Below are 13,134 nucleotides of genomic sequence, written 5' to 3' on the forward strand. Positions count from 1 at the left end.
GAGTGTGGGGTTCATTCAGTACCTGTCAGTCTCTGGTACAGTGTGAGAGTCTGGGGTTCATTCTGTACCTGTCAGTCTCTGGTACAGTGTGAGAGTGTGGGGTTCATTCTGTACCTGTCTGTCTCTGGTACAGTGTGAGCATGTGGGGTTCATTCTGTACCTGTCAGTCTCTGGTACAGTGTGAGCGTGTCGGGTTCATTCTGTATCTGTCAGTCTCTGGTACAATGTGAGAGTGTGGGGTTCATTCTGTACCTGTCAGTCTCTGGTACAGTGTGAGAGTGTAGGGTTCATTCTGTACCTGTCAGTCTCTGGTACAGTGTGAGAGTGTGGGGTTCATTCTGTACCTGTCACTCTCTGGTACAGTACGAGAGTGTGGGGTTCATTCTGTACCTGTCACTCTCTGGTACAGTTTGAGAGTGTGGGGTTCATTCTGTACCTATCAGTCTCTGGTACAGTGTGAGATTGTGGGATTCATTCTGAATCTGTCAGTCTCTGGTACAGTGTGAGAGTGTGGGGTTCATTCAGTACCTGTCAGTCTCTGGTACAGTGTGAGAGTGTGGGGTTCAATCTGTACTCGTCAGTCTCTGGTACACTGTGAGAGTGTGGTGTTCATTCTGTACCTGTCAGTCTCTGGTACATTGTGAGAGTGTGGGGTTCTTTCTGTACCTGTCACTCTCTGGTACAGTGTGAGAGCGTGGGGTTCATTCAGTACCTGTCAGTCTCTGGTACAGTGTGAGAGTGTGGGGTTCATTCTGTACCTGTCAGTCTCTGGTACAATGTGAGAGTGTGGGGTTCATTCAGTACCTGTCAGTCTCTGGTGCAGTGTGGGGTTCATTGTGTCCCTGTCAGTCTCTGGTAGAATGTGAGAGTGTGGGGTTCATTGTGTACCTGTCAGTCTCAGGTACTTTGTGAGAGTGTGGGGTTCATTCTGTCCCTGTCAGTCTCTGGTACAGTGTGAGCATGTGGGGTTCATTCTGTACCTGTCAGTCTCTGGTACAGTGAGAGAGTGTGGGGTTCATTCTGTCCCTGTCAGTCTCTGGTACAGTGTGAGCCTGTGGGGTTCATTCTGTACCTGTCAGTCTCTGGTACATTGTGACAGTGTGGGGTTCATTCTGTACCTGTCAGTCTCTGTTATAGTGTGAGAGTGTGGGGTTCATTCTGTACCTGTCAGTCTCTGGTACAGTGAGAGAGTGTGGGGTTCATTCTGTCCCTGTCAGTCTCTGGTACAGTGTGAGCCTGTGGGGTTCATTCTGTACCTGTCAGTCTCTGGTACATTGTGACAGTGTGGGGTTCATTCTGTACCTGTCAGTCTCTGTTATAGTGTGAGAGAGTGGGGTTCATTCTGTACCTGTCAGTCTCTGGTACAGTGTGAGCATGTGGGGTTCATTCTGTACCTGTCAATCTCTGGAACAGAGTGACAGTCTGGGGTTCATTCTGTATCTGTCAGTCTCTGGTACAGTGTGAGAGTGTGGGGTTTATTCTGTATCTGTCAGTCTCTGGTACAATGTGAGAGTGTGGGGTTCATTGTGTACCTGTCAGTCTCTGGTACAATGTGTGACTGTGGGGTTCATTCTGTTCCTGTCACTCTCTGGTACAGTGTGAGAGTGTGGGTTCATTCTGTACCTGTCAGTCTCTGGTACATTGTGAGAGTGTGGTGTTCATTCTGTACCTGTCAGTCTCTGGTACAGTGAGAGCGTGTGGGGTTCATTCTGTCCCTGTCAGTCTCTGGTACAGTGTGAGCATGTGGGGTTCATTCTGTACCTGTCAGTCTCTGGTACAGTGTGAGAGTGTGGGGTTCATTCTGTACCTGTCAGTCTCTGGTACAGTGTGAGAGTGTGGGGTTTATTCTGTATCTGTCAGTCTCTGGTACAGTGTGAGAGTGTGGGGTTCATTCTGTACCTGTCAGTCTCTGGTACAGTGTGAGAGTGTGGGGTTCATTCAGTACCTGTCAGTCTCTGGTACAGTGTGAGAGTCTGGGGTTCATTCTGTTCCTGTCAGTCTCTGGTACAGTGTGAGAGTGTGGGGTTCATTCTGTACCTGTCTGTCTCTGGTACAGTGTGAGCATGTGGGGTTCATTCTGTACCTGTCAGTCTCTGGTACAGTGTGAGCGTGTCGGGTTCATTCTGTATCTGTCAGTCTCTGGTACAATGTGAGAGTGTGGGGTTCATTCTGTACCTGTCAGTCTCTGGTACAGTGTGAGAGTGTAGGGTTCATTCTGTACCTGTCAGTCTCTGGTACAGTGTGAGAGTGTGGGGTTCATTCTGTACCTGTCACTCTCTGGTACAGTACGAGAGTGTGGGGTTCATTCTGTACCTGTCACTCTCTGGTACAGTTTGAGAGTGTGGGGTTCATTCTGTACCTATCAGTCTCTGGTACAGTGTGAGATTGTGGGATTCATTCTGAATCTGTCAGTCTCTGGTACAGTGTGAGAGTGTGGGGTTCATTCAGTACCTGTCAGTCTCTGGTACAGTGTGAGAGTGTGGGTTTCATTCTGTACCTGTCACTCTCTGGTACAGTACGAGAGTGTGGGGTTCATTCTGTACCTGTCACTCTCTGGTACCGTTTGAGAGTGTGGGGTTCATTCTGTACCTATCAGTCTCTGGTACAGTGTGAGATTGTGGGGTTCATTCTGAATCTGTCAGTCTCTGGTACAGTGTGAGAGTGTGGGGTTCATTCTGTACCTGTCACTCTCTGGTACAGTGTGAGAGCGTGGGGTTCATTCAGTACCTGTCAGTCTCTGGTACAGTGTGAGAGTGTGGGGTTCATTCTGTACCTGTCAGTCTCTGGTACAGTGTGAGAGCGTTCGGTTCATTAACCATCAGATTAAACAACATTGAACTGATTACATTATCCTGGGGAAGGAGGCACGTTACCCTCCACAAACTCTGATGACACTCTTTTCACACACCCTCACTCTACATGACCGCCCAAACAATAAAAAACGATACCCATTTGAAAACCTCCCACCAATAGCAAACTTACTGAGTCTAATCAAAAGCCTCTCCCTCCATAGGATATCATAAATTGTTTCAATGTCCAAAAACACTGCAACTACTGATTCTTTCAGCGTAACAAGATTTCCAAATATCATTCCCAGTAGTACAGGGGCATCATAGATCTCCCTTTACGAAGCCCACATTGGGAGTGATGAAGTAATTCTCTCCTCTCCAAAACAATCATCAGCCTAATTGCTGTCATTTTTGTCATTATTTTACACAGTGAAGATGTGACAGCATCGGATCCTTCCCAGATTTTACAATCGACTTCACCACAGACCTCTTCCAGTCTCCTGCGAACATTCCTTGCTTCCAGACCTTCTTATAAAACTCAAGCAACTTCTTTTAGGCTGCCTCATGGAGATACTGGAGTATATGATAGCTTTCCATATCCTGTCCTGGGCTGTAGTACTTGTCCTATTGACAGCAAGTTTCAATTCAGCAAACGTAAAGTCATCATCCATGGCAATCTCAAACGCCTCTTGTTTGTCAAAAATCTTCCCACAGTTCATCAAAATACACTCTCGTTTCTTAATATACTCATCCCCTAAATTGTCTGGTCTGTGTCTCTTTATAAATGTATTTTGCAGACATTCTGCAATTTGTCTATTGCAGCCAAATTTTCCACTAATACTGGAATCTGGTTATAACCTCTGACACCATTCATTTTCTTCAGCATTCTCCACACCACTCCCAGGCCAGTTTCCTTCCCAATTGTTCAGTAAAATCCCTTCCAAGCTGCCCTTCTCGCATTCCTAATAACTCTCCTTGCTATTGCTCTTCTCCTCACAAATGCTTCAGCAAAGCCTCTTGCGTTGACCTGCGTGGCAAAACACAAAACGCCCCTCTCCAGTCTCTGATGGCCTCTGATCATTCCTGTGTCCAACAAGGAATATGTTCTTATCAGCTCTGCTGGACACCTGCTTGATGGGCAGGTCCACACAATCCAGAAATTACACTCTGATAGTCTTCTTCCATGGTACTGCCGAGAGACAATTCATCAAATGATTTCTCACACCCGAAAGTGTGTCCTCTCTAAAACAACTTTTAGTACCATGACTCAAATTCTGACGGTGAACTTTGACCCCTACAGTACACAGGACTAGAAAATGATTACTCCCCATACCCTCAGCTCTTACATCCCAGCTCCAGTCCAGCAAGTAGAGCACAGATAAGAGTCAAGTGCAGACAAGAACCCCACCTTTGGCAATATCCACTCATATCTCTCTTCCATCATTTAAATAGACTAAATCAGATTCTTCCAGACACTTATCTAATGCAGTCCCGTTAGTCTTACTGCCACAAAGACCGGCATGTGCGTTAACGTGACCACAAAAAATAATTTTACCAGAATTAATTCAGAGCATTCTCCACAACCCTTCCGCAGACTGGATTATAAAAGCTCATAATTTTGATACCACCATGTGGATAAAATAAGTCAGTAATTATGCATTCATTATTCTTTGGAGAAGGCAGAATTCTTTACAATAAACCTTTCTTCACAACGGTAACACCCCTCCCCCACTGCTCTGTGTTTAGCTTACAAACTCATAACCCGGAATATTAAACAATAAATGTGATTGCAACAAGTTTCTTGTACACAGATAACACCCGAGGGAACACCAAAACAGATTCTTAAAATTCCTCTCCGTTGAATAATTCAATCCAATGCAAAACTGTAATTTGATTGGAAAATATCAATGTCTAGCACCCTGTGTAGAATTACCCTCCACCACCAGCCTATCCCCTCTCCTATCATCCTCCAATTACCCTCCACCACCAGCCCATTCCCTCTACAATCATCCTCCAATTACCCTCCACCACCAGCCCATTCCCAATCACCCTCCAGCAGACTATTTACCAATCACTCTCAACAGGGAGTTTCCCTCTACTATCATTCTCTGAATCTACTCTCTAAAGTACTTCATGCACCTGTTGTGCAGTAATCCCCGCTAATCCCAAATACCTTCATGCCGTATCCGTCACTATTCTGAATCTATCAGATTTCATTCCCACCTACACTGTTCCATTAACCACAGCACATAGAGCCACAAAAAAACTTTTTTTATTAAATCAACACCTCACTAGATGTCACATCTCCCACATTCCCCTGCACAACTTCTCTCCATCTGAATCCCAGTAGTTGTCTGTAGAAACCCGACATCCATCAGATGTGGACGAATCGCAGCTTCTCTCAGCTTCGGCATGAGAAATGCTGATCGCCGTTTTCACCTTCCGAGCTCCTTGAGCCTTTTGTAAAAACGGACAACCGAAGTAAATCCGCTTCCTCGAGTGTTACGTACGGTCAGTGCTGAGGTGTGGATCAGAAACATGGACCCTGGAGAAAGCTGACATGACAGAATTAATGCTTTTGAAATGTGGTGCTATCGACGACTGTTGGAGATCAGCTGGGTGGAGAAGGTTTCAAATGAGAGGGTTTTGTCCGAAGCTGATAGACCACGGATACTGCTGGAGAAGAGCATGAAGGTAAAAGTTGCTTATTCTGGACAAGTTACGCGGAGAGATGACATCTTGTCGGACTTGCTAGATGGAAAGTGGAGGGAAAGAAACGAAGAGGAGGACAAAGAACAACGTGGCTGGATAACATCAAGGATTGGACCAAGCTAGACAAGACTGGGGATGTTGTGGACAAGTGTCGGGACAGAGCGGCGTGGAGGGAAATCGTCCGCCAACTGGGAATTCCAGATGCGACCTAACGAGGACGACGGGCAACCTGGATAAGCAGCTCTCTGAGCATGCGCACAGTTGCAGCATCTCGCCTCAGCACCGACATCGCAATCCGCATATTCCTGTTCACCTCCGCATTTCGCACATCGCTATTTCCCGCCACGAGCAGCAGAAACACGTCCCACCCTTTGGCATTTGAAAACCCGCAACGGTGGAGGGTCAACCCGTCTGACAGATTAACTAATGCAGCCCAAATATACTTTTCAACGGTAGCCATTCACCAGAAAAGCACAACATAACAGGGAAACCCCTTCTCTTTCTCTCCAAGTCTGTAATCTCTTAGCCAAAGCTACCTTACCCCCTCTCAAGTTGTCCCACTATCACACACACACACACACACACACACACACACACACACACACACACACACACACACACACACACACACACACACACACACACACACACACACACACACACACACACACACACACACACACACACACACACCCCCGAACCTCGTTTTCCCCACCAATGTACTGACACTTTTGCTTCCGTCCAGAGTCTGCATTTTCAGTATTTTCTCCTGTTGTTTCAAATCAGCACACGTAGCCTACTCCCGCTCATTGCTCAGACATATTGCTGACGTTACCAAAATCCTTCTGAATACCCTTAGTTAATTTACCGGGATGAAGACGCTTATCACAAAAAAGATATAAAATTAATCATTACCGTGAACTCGACAGCATCTTCTACCCCAGTCCTTCTTCCCTTACCGGGCGATCCTCCTCATCCAAACCCGTCCCTCCCGACTCATTATCCTTTTATTTCTTGCCAAAATCCATTCCATTCTGTCACTGAACTCCCCATCTGAATTTCCCTGTCATCGGCTCCTCTCAGTCATTACAGGTGGTCAAACCGCCAGCACCCGTCACTGTCGCCCCAACACTCTCCGGTTGTCTCCCCCTCCCCCTGTCACCGGTCTTCCAGAACCCAGTTCCGATTGCCGGGCCGAGGTGTCCCCCGGATCTCACCGGCTCACCTCCTCAATTTACCGCTTCGGGCCCGGGTACTCCCCACTCACGGCTGATTCCAAGGCGCCGCTGCCGGTGGGCGAGGGAATGGGACTGCGCATGTCTTCAGCTGTGCACTGTCAATCAGGTCTAGGGGCGGAGCCTCACTGCGCATGCGTTCGAGCAATTCATATGTCCACTTGGATTGTTCTGTGCCAAGTGTCTCAAGAGTCCCTTTGCCTGTCTTCTCCACACAGTCATGCAGACGTACTGAAGGAGACGTGCTCACAGCAACAGCCCCGGTTTAATGTGTTCGGACTGACGGATTCGGGACACTGAGTGTAACTCGGAACGGCGCTTAGATACCGACTCGCTGAGAGTATGTCTGGGGAAAGAGGTTGAACCCAACGGCCCATGTTCTCGGGAAACTCTCCCGTCCCATAGTCTCAATGATCACTTCAACACCTTATATTTGAAGCAGGAAACGGTGTCCCGATCGGGTGTCTCTCACATGACGGGCGGGGATTCTAACCACTGTACTGACGAGGAATATACGAGAATATGGAATCTGCCGCACGTTTTCAGGGTACACAGTCACCCTGACGTTTGTTTGTTGAGTGTGGATCTGGCGCTTTTCACACATCCCCTTCTCACTGTGTAACTGGAGGGGTGTCGGGATTCTTTAGCGATCCCGTCACTTACTGTGTTCAAGGGCTCCCATCAGCATGTGGTTTGAAAGGACAATTCCAATCAGGATTTGGTTATCCATTTGGTGATGCGTGAGGTAGGGAAGGATCTCATTAGTAGGGTCTACGACTCGGTTCTAACTCGGTCTGATTCTTGGAGTATGCCCGCTGTGAGTTGTATAACTCCGGTTTGTTGGTGATGGCGACATTAATTTACCGGAACAGGACCTGCAGCAGAGTGAGGAATGACCCGACAGACAGCAGCTTGGAGACTGATGGAGTCACACGGAACTATGGAAGACGCCTCACTACTCAAATCCTTTGCAACGTCATTGAGCGATGGTGGTATAGTGGTGAGCATAGCTGCCTTCCAAGCAGTTGACCCGGGTTCGATTCCCGGCCATCGCAGTTTTAGACTACAGAACAAATAAACCTCTTACATAGACACGGTCTACGCGGAACTCCAAGGGCCGAGTAATGACTCAGGCTAATTGACGCTGCGAGTTTAAGATTGGTTCATTAGTTATCATTCACTGTGTCGTGGATCAGAGATGGAATTAACGTCGCTCAAGAGTTTCCCGTTAAATCCTGTTCTGACTCTATTTCAGATTCAGCAAGAAGGATCGGCAGGATTTATAAAGCGTTGCTCGGACGTTGCCTGATCAAAGTGTTTGAGTTTTCATTGGAATGTCAGAGCCTGAGAGGAAACTTGATCGAATTGTGAGGTAGAAAATTATGAGAGATATGGGCAACACGAGTGAATCTGCAGATGCTGGAAATGAATAAAAACACAAAATGCTGGCAGAACTCAGCAGGCCAGACAGCATCTATGGGAGGAGGTAGTGACGCCGTCTGCCAGCATTTTGTGTTTTTATGAGAGACATAGATTGGACAGAGTCAGAATTGGTTCCCAGGGTAAGGATTTGAAATTCTAGCAGGAATGAATGTAAGGTCGGAGTGGGAGAGAGTTTAAAGAAGATGTGCGGCTCACGTTTTCAGACGGAGTGGGGTGGGTGCTTGGAACGGGCTGCCAGGTTCAGAGACGGAAGGGTGTACGATGTTCTTAGATCAGCACATGAATATGTTAGTGTGCAGCGACATGGATAGAGGCACAAAGAGAAAATCGCAGGTGATGGAAATCCAAGCAACACAGAAAATGTTGGAGGAAGTCAGCAGGCCAGGTAGCACCTGTGGGAAAAATACAGAGGACGTTTCGGGCCGAGTCCCTTCATCCCGGCTGGAGAAAAAAACGACGAGGAATCGGAGCCAGACTGGGGGGGGGGGGTGAGGGGAGAGGAAGAAACACGAGGTGACAGGTGAAACCGGCGGGGGGTGGTGTTGTCAGGTAAATTAAAGACCTGAAACTTTGATTGGTGAAAGAGATACTGGGCTGGATAACAGGGATTGGGAGAAGGCCATGGAAGAAAGAAAAGGGGGAGGAACACCAGGGGGAGGTGACGGACAGATAACGGATAAGGTCAGAGATGGAAAAGAGAATGGGGCTTCGTGAAGGAGGGGGTATTACCGGACGTTTGAGAAATCGATGTCCAGAGATGGCGGAAGTTACCGAGAATTGTGTGCTGGAGGCGGAGGCTGGTGGGGGGCGGGGGGAAGTAGGTGACCACAAGACGAACCCTATCCTGGTGGAGGGTGCGAGGATGGGGTGAGGGCAAAATTTGAGAGATTCTGTTGAGGGCAGCTTTGATGGTGGAAGAAGGGAGGCCCCTTTCTTTGAAAAAAAAACACACGATATCTCCTTTGCTCTTGAATGAATCTCCTGCGGACACGGAGGAATTGAGAGAAGGGGCTGGCACTTTTACAAGTAACGGGGTGGGAAGAGGTATAGTCCAGGTATCTGTGGGAGTCTGTGTGGTTATAATAGGCATCAGTAGACAAGCTGTCTGCAGAGAGATCGAGAAAAGGGAGGGAGGTGTCGGATAGGGACCAGGTAAACTTTTGGGCTGGGTGGAAGTTACAAGCAAAGCTAATGAAGTGGACGAGTTCCACGCGGGTGCAGAAAGAACCGGCAATGCTGCCGTTTATGTATGTAGTACAGGAAAAGTGAGGGAGCGATACCGGTGTTGGCTTGGAACAGAGACTGTTCCATGTAACCGACAAACAGGCAGGCACAGCTGGGACCCATGACAGCGTCCATGGCTACACCGTGTGTTTAAAGGAAGTGGGAGGACGTTCGGCCGGAAGGAGGTGAATGGTGGTAGAGGGGAGCTGGCTGGGTTTGTTATCCAGATGGAAGCGGAGAGCTTTGAGACCTTCCTGGTGCGGGGGGTGGGTGGTGGATGTGGAGTTGCTGGACGTGTATACTGTTTGGACATCCATAGTGAAAATAAGATGGTCGAGGACCTATGTGGGATGAAAACAATTAGACTCCAACTGAATGACCAAATTAAATCAAAACCACGACATTAGACCCGGCAAGTCGGTTAGTTCCACGGATGTCGCTCGAGGCAACGCACACTTATGGACAAAGAGAAGCGGATCTTACACACTCATAGAACCATAGAACATTACAGCACAGAAACAGGCCTTTTGGCCCTTCGTGGCTGTGCCGAACCATTTTTCTGCCTAGTCCCACTGACCTGCACCTGAGCCATATCCCTCCAAACCCCTCTCATCTGTGTACCTGTCCAAGTTTTCCTTAAATGTCAAAGTGATCCCGCATTTACCACTTCATCTGGCAGTTCATTCCACACTCCCACCAATCTCTGCGTGAAGAAGACCCCCCCCCCAATTATCCCTTTAAACTTTTCCCCCTTCACCCTTAACCCATGACCTCTGTTTTTTTCCTCTGGCCTCGGTGGAAAAAGCCTGCTTGCATTCACTCTATCTATACCCATCATAATTTTATACACCTCAATCAAATTACCACTCATTCTCCTACACTTCAGGGAATAAAGTACTAACCTATTCAACCTTTCTCTGTAACTCAGTTTCTAAAGTCCCGGCGACATCCTTGTAAACTTTCTTTGCACTCTTTCAACCTTATTAATATCCTTCCTGTAATTAGGTGACCAAAACTGCACACAATACTCCAAATACGGTCCCACCAATGTCTTATACAACCTCACCATTACATTCCAACTCTTATACTCAATACTTTGACTTATAAAGGCCAATGTACCTAAAGCTCTCTTTACGGCCCTATCTACTTGTGATGCCATTTTTAGGGAATTCTGTATCTGTACTCCCAGATCCCTCTGTTCTACTGCACTCCTCGGTGTCCTACCATTTTCCTGACAGAAAGATATCATGCGCCCCGGGCATTCTCTGTTTTCCCTTCTTCCATCCGGCTGAAGGTACAAACTCATGGGTAGCTTCAACTCCGCTGTTCTGTCGGTTGAATGGTGTCCGAGCACAATAAGATGGACCCTTGACCTCACAATCCACCCGTTATGATGCGACACCTGATTATTTACCCGCACTGTGCTTTCTCTGTCGCAGTGACATTTTATTCTGCATTCTGTTATTGCTTAACGTTGTTCTCTCTCTTTTCTTTTTACAATATTTTTATTCAGAAGAAAAAAAACAAGATTTACAAAGTGCAACACATAGATACATCTCAACATAACTTGTGTACATTCATATATTGTAATAAAATTGATCAAAATGTTATAGCATAACGCATAAATGTATACCACTCTGTAATCAAAATTTTAAAGATAGGTCATACATCATAAAATATTCTTTTTTATATATAAAAACAGTCAAACCCCTACCAACCCAATTACCAAAGAAAAAAGCTGATGGATGTTAATGGATAATTAGGGGAAAAAAAAACATATTCGCTTAAGAAGAGATGATAAAAATATACATAAAAGTCTGTGGACTGTTAAACTTTATAAATTGGAAAAGTAATTTAGGAAAGGTCCCCAGATATTATTAAAAAAATTGTTTCGACTTTAAGACTGAGCAGCGGATCTTTTCTAAATTTAAATAAGACATAATATCACGTAGTCATTGAAGATGTGTTGGAGGGTAGACTCCTTCCATTTAAACAAGATTGCTCTTCTTGCTAAAAGAGAGGTAAAAACTAAAACCTGTAGGTTAGGAGTATTTAAAGTTTTATCTTCATTTGCAATAATACCAAACAAGGCAGTAAGGGGATTTGGGTCAAATTGGACCCTAAAAAGTTGTGAGAAGGTATGGAATACTTCCCGCCAAAACTTTTCAATTTCAGGGCAAAACCAAAACATATGAATTAAAGAGACATCAGCAGAGTTGTATTTATTACAAAGTGGAGAAACATTCGGATAAAAACTGCACAGCTTCTGTTTAGAAATGTAAGCTCTCTGAACCACTTTAAAGTGTAGAAGAGAATGACGAGCACAGAAGGATGATTTATTAACCCGTTGAAGAATTGTATTCCATCTATCATCAGAAATCTTACAATTTAGGTCATCCTCCCAAGAAATAAAGAGATGGGTGTAGTAGTCCTACCCAATTTTAGGTTTTACTATTGGGCTGCCAATATAAGGAATATAACTTTCTGGTCCTATTATATTTATCATAAAGATTGCCCATCATGGGTCTCCTTAGAAATTAATTCTGTAAAAAAATCCTCTATTGTCTCTCTTCTTGGATCATACTCTTCTTTTTCAGCAAATGGAATAACAGATTACATATTTGTTAAGCAAACTTTAAGGATTTGGTCTCAATTTAGGAAATTCTTTGGTTGAGCGAATTTTTCATTATCATCTCCCATTCTCCTTAATTTTTTTTTTATCCCTTCTATGAGTGACAAAGTCTTTAAGGATTGGGATGAACCAGGTATTAAGTGTTTTTGGGACCTGTTTATCTCAGGATCTTTTGCTTCATTTGACCAATTGTCAACTACATTTGCACTCCCAAAAACACATTTTTACAGATACCTTCAAATTAGAGATTTCTTACGTTCCCAATTAACTACTTTTCCTATAGGTCCTGATCAAAATTTACTGGACGATCTTTTAAATTTAAAACCTTTTGTTAATGGTTCTATTACCGGTATCTATAACTTGTTGATTGATTCTAGACAAGACTTTTTAGATAAAATAAAAAAAAAAGATTGGGAGGAGAACATTGTTCTCTCTCAATACACTGTGGAATGATTTGATCTCTCGGAACAGCGTGAAAGCGAAGCTTTCTGTATCTCGGTACGCGACAACAAACATTTTAAATGCCACTGAACGTGGTGAGGCAGTAGCAGGAACGTCGATCTCCGGACAGCTCAGGGTTTCCCAGCGGGCAATACAACGCACGGCAAAAGCTGCTGGACACCAGCGTCCCTGGGTGGGCTCGAACCACCAACCTTTCGGTTAACAGCCGAACGCGCTCACCGATTGCGCCACAGAGACTATCCAGAAAAGGCTTCTATAAATGGTCCACTCCAGCGTTGCAAGATGGTGACTAACAATTGATGCTGTGACCAGGCTTTTCACGGTCTACATGAATGGTTTGCACCAGAGGGTGACGGACGACATAAAACTGAAAACGCTGAAACCACATATGTTTTGAGAGGCAGGTTTTGAAGCATATCAGCTCTTCTCTGAATGGTGACTTGCATCCTCTCCAATTCACTTACTGAAGCAACAGCAGATGTGTCTCGTTGGCTCTTCACACAACACTGGAACATCTGGACACCAAAGATGCAAACATCTGGATGCCCTTTATTGACTACAGCTCAGCATTTAACACCATCATGCCCTCAGAACTAATCAGCACACTGCAAGACATGGGCTTCAATACCCACTCGTG

The 13,134-nt window shown here is 45.7% G+C and overlaps 2 non-coding genes across 2 annotated transcripts; one reads left to right on the forward strand and one right to left on the reverse strand.

Annotated features, from left to right (window-relative positions):
* The first annotated feature begins 7,719 nt into the window (after positions 1-7,719).
* Positions 7,720-7,791, forward strand: trnag-ucc (transfer RNA glycine (anticodon UCC)). The gene has a single exon. It is a non-coding gene; the product is annotated as a tRNA-Gly (tRNA).
* A 4,869-nt stretch (positions 7,792-12,660) lies between these two features.
* On the reverse strand, positions 12,661-12,734 carry trnan-guu (transfer RNA asparagine (anticodon GUU)). Its single transcript has one exon. It is a non-coding gene; the product is annotated as a tRNA-Asn (tRNA).
* Positions 12,735-13,134: the final 400 nt, after the last annotated feature.

Source organism: Hemitrygon akajei, chromosome 28, assembly GCF_048418815.1.
Source record: "Hemitrygon akajei chromosome 28, sHemAka1.3, whole genome shotgun sequence".
NCBI classification, from domain to species: domain Eukaryota; kingdom Metazoa; phylum Chordata; class Chondrichthyes; order Myliobatiformes; family Dasyatidae; genus Hemitrygon; species Hemitrygon akajei.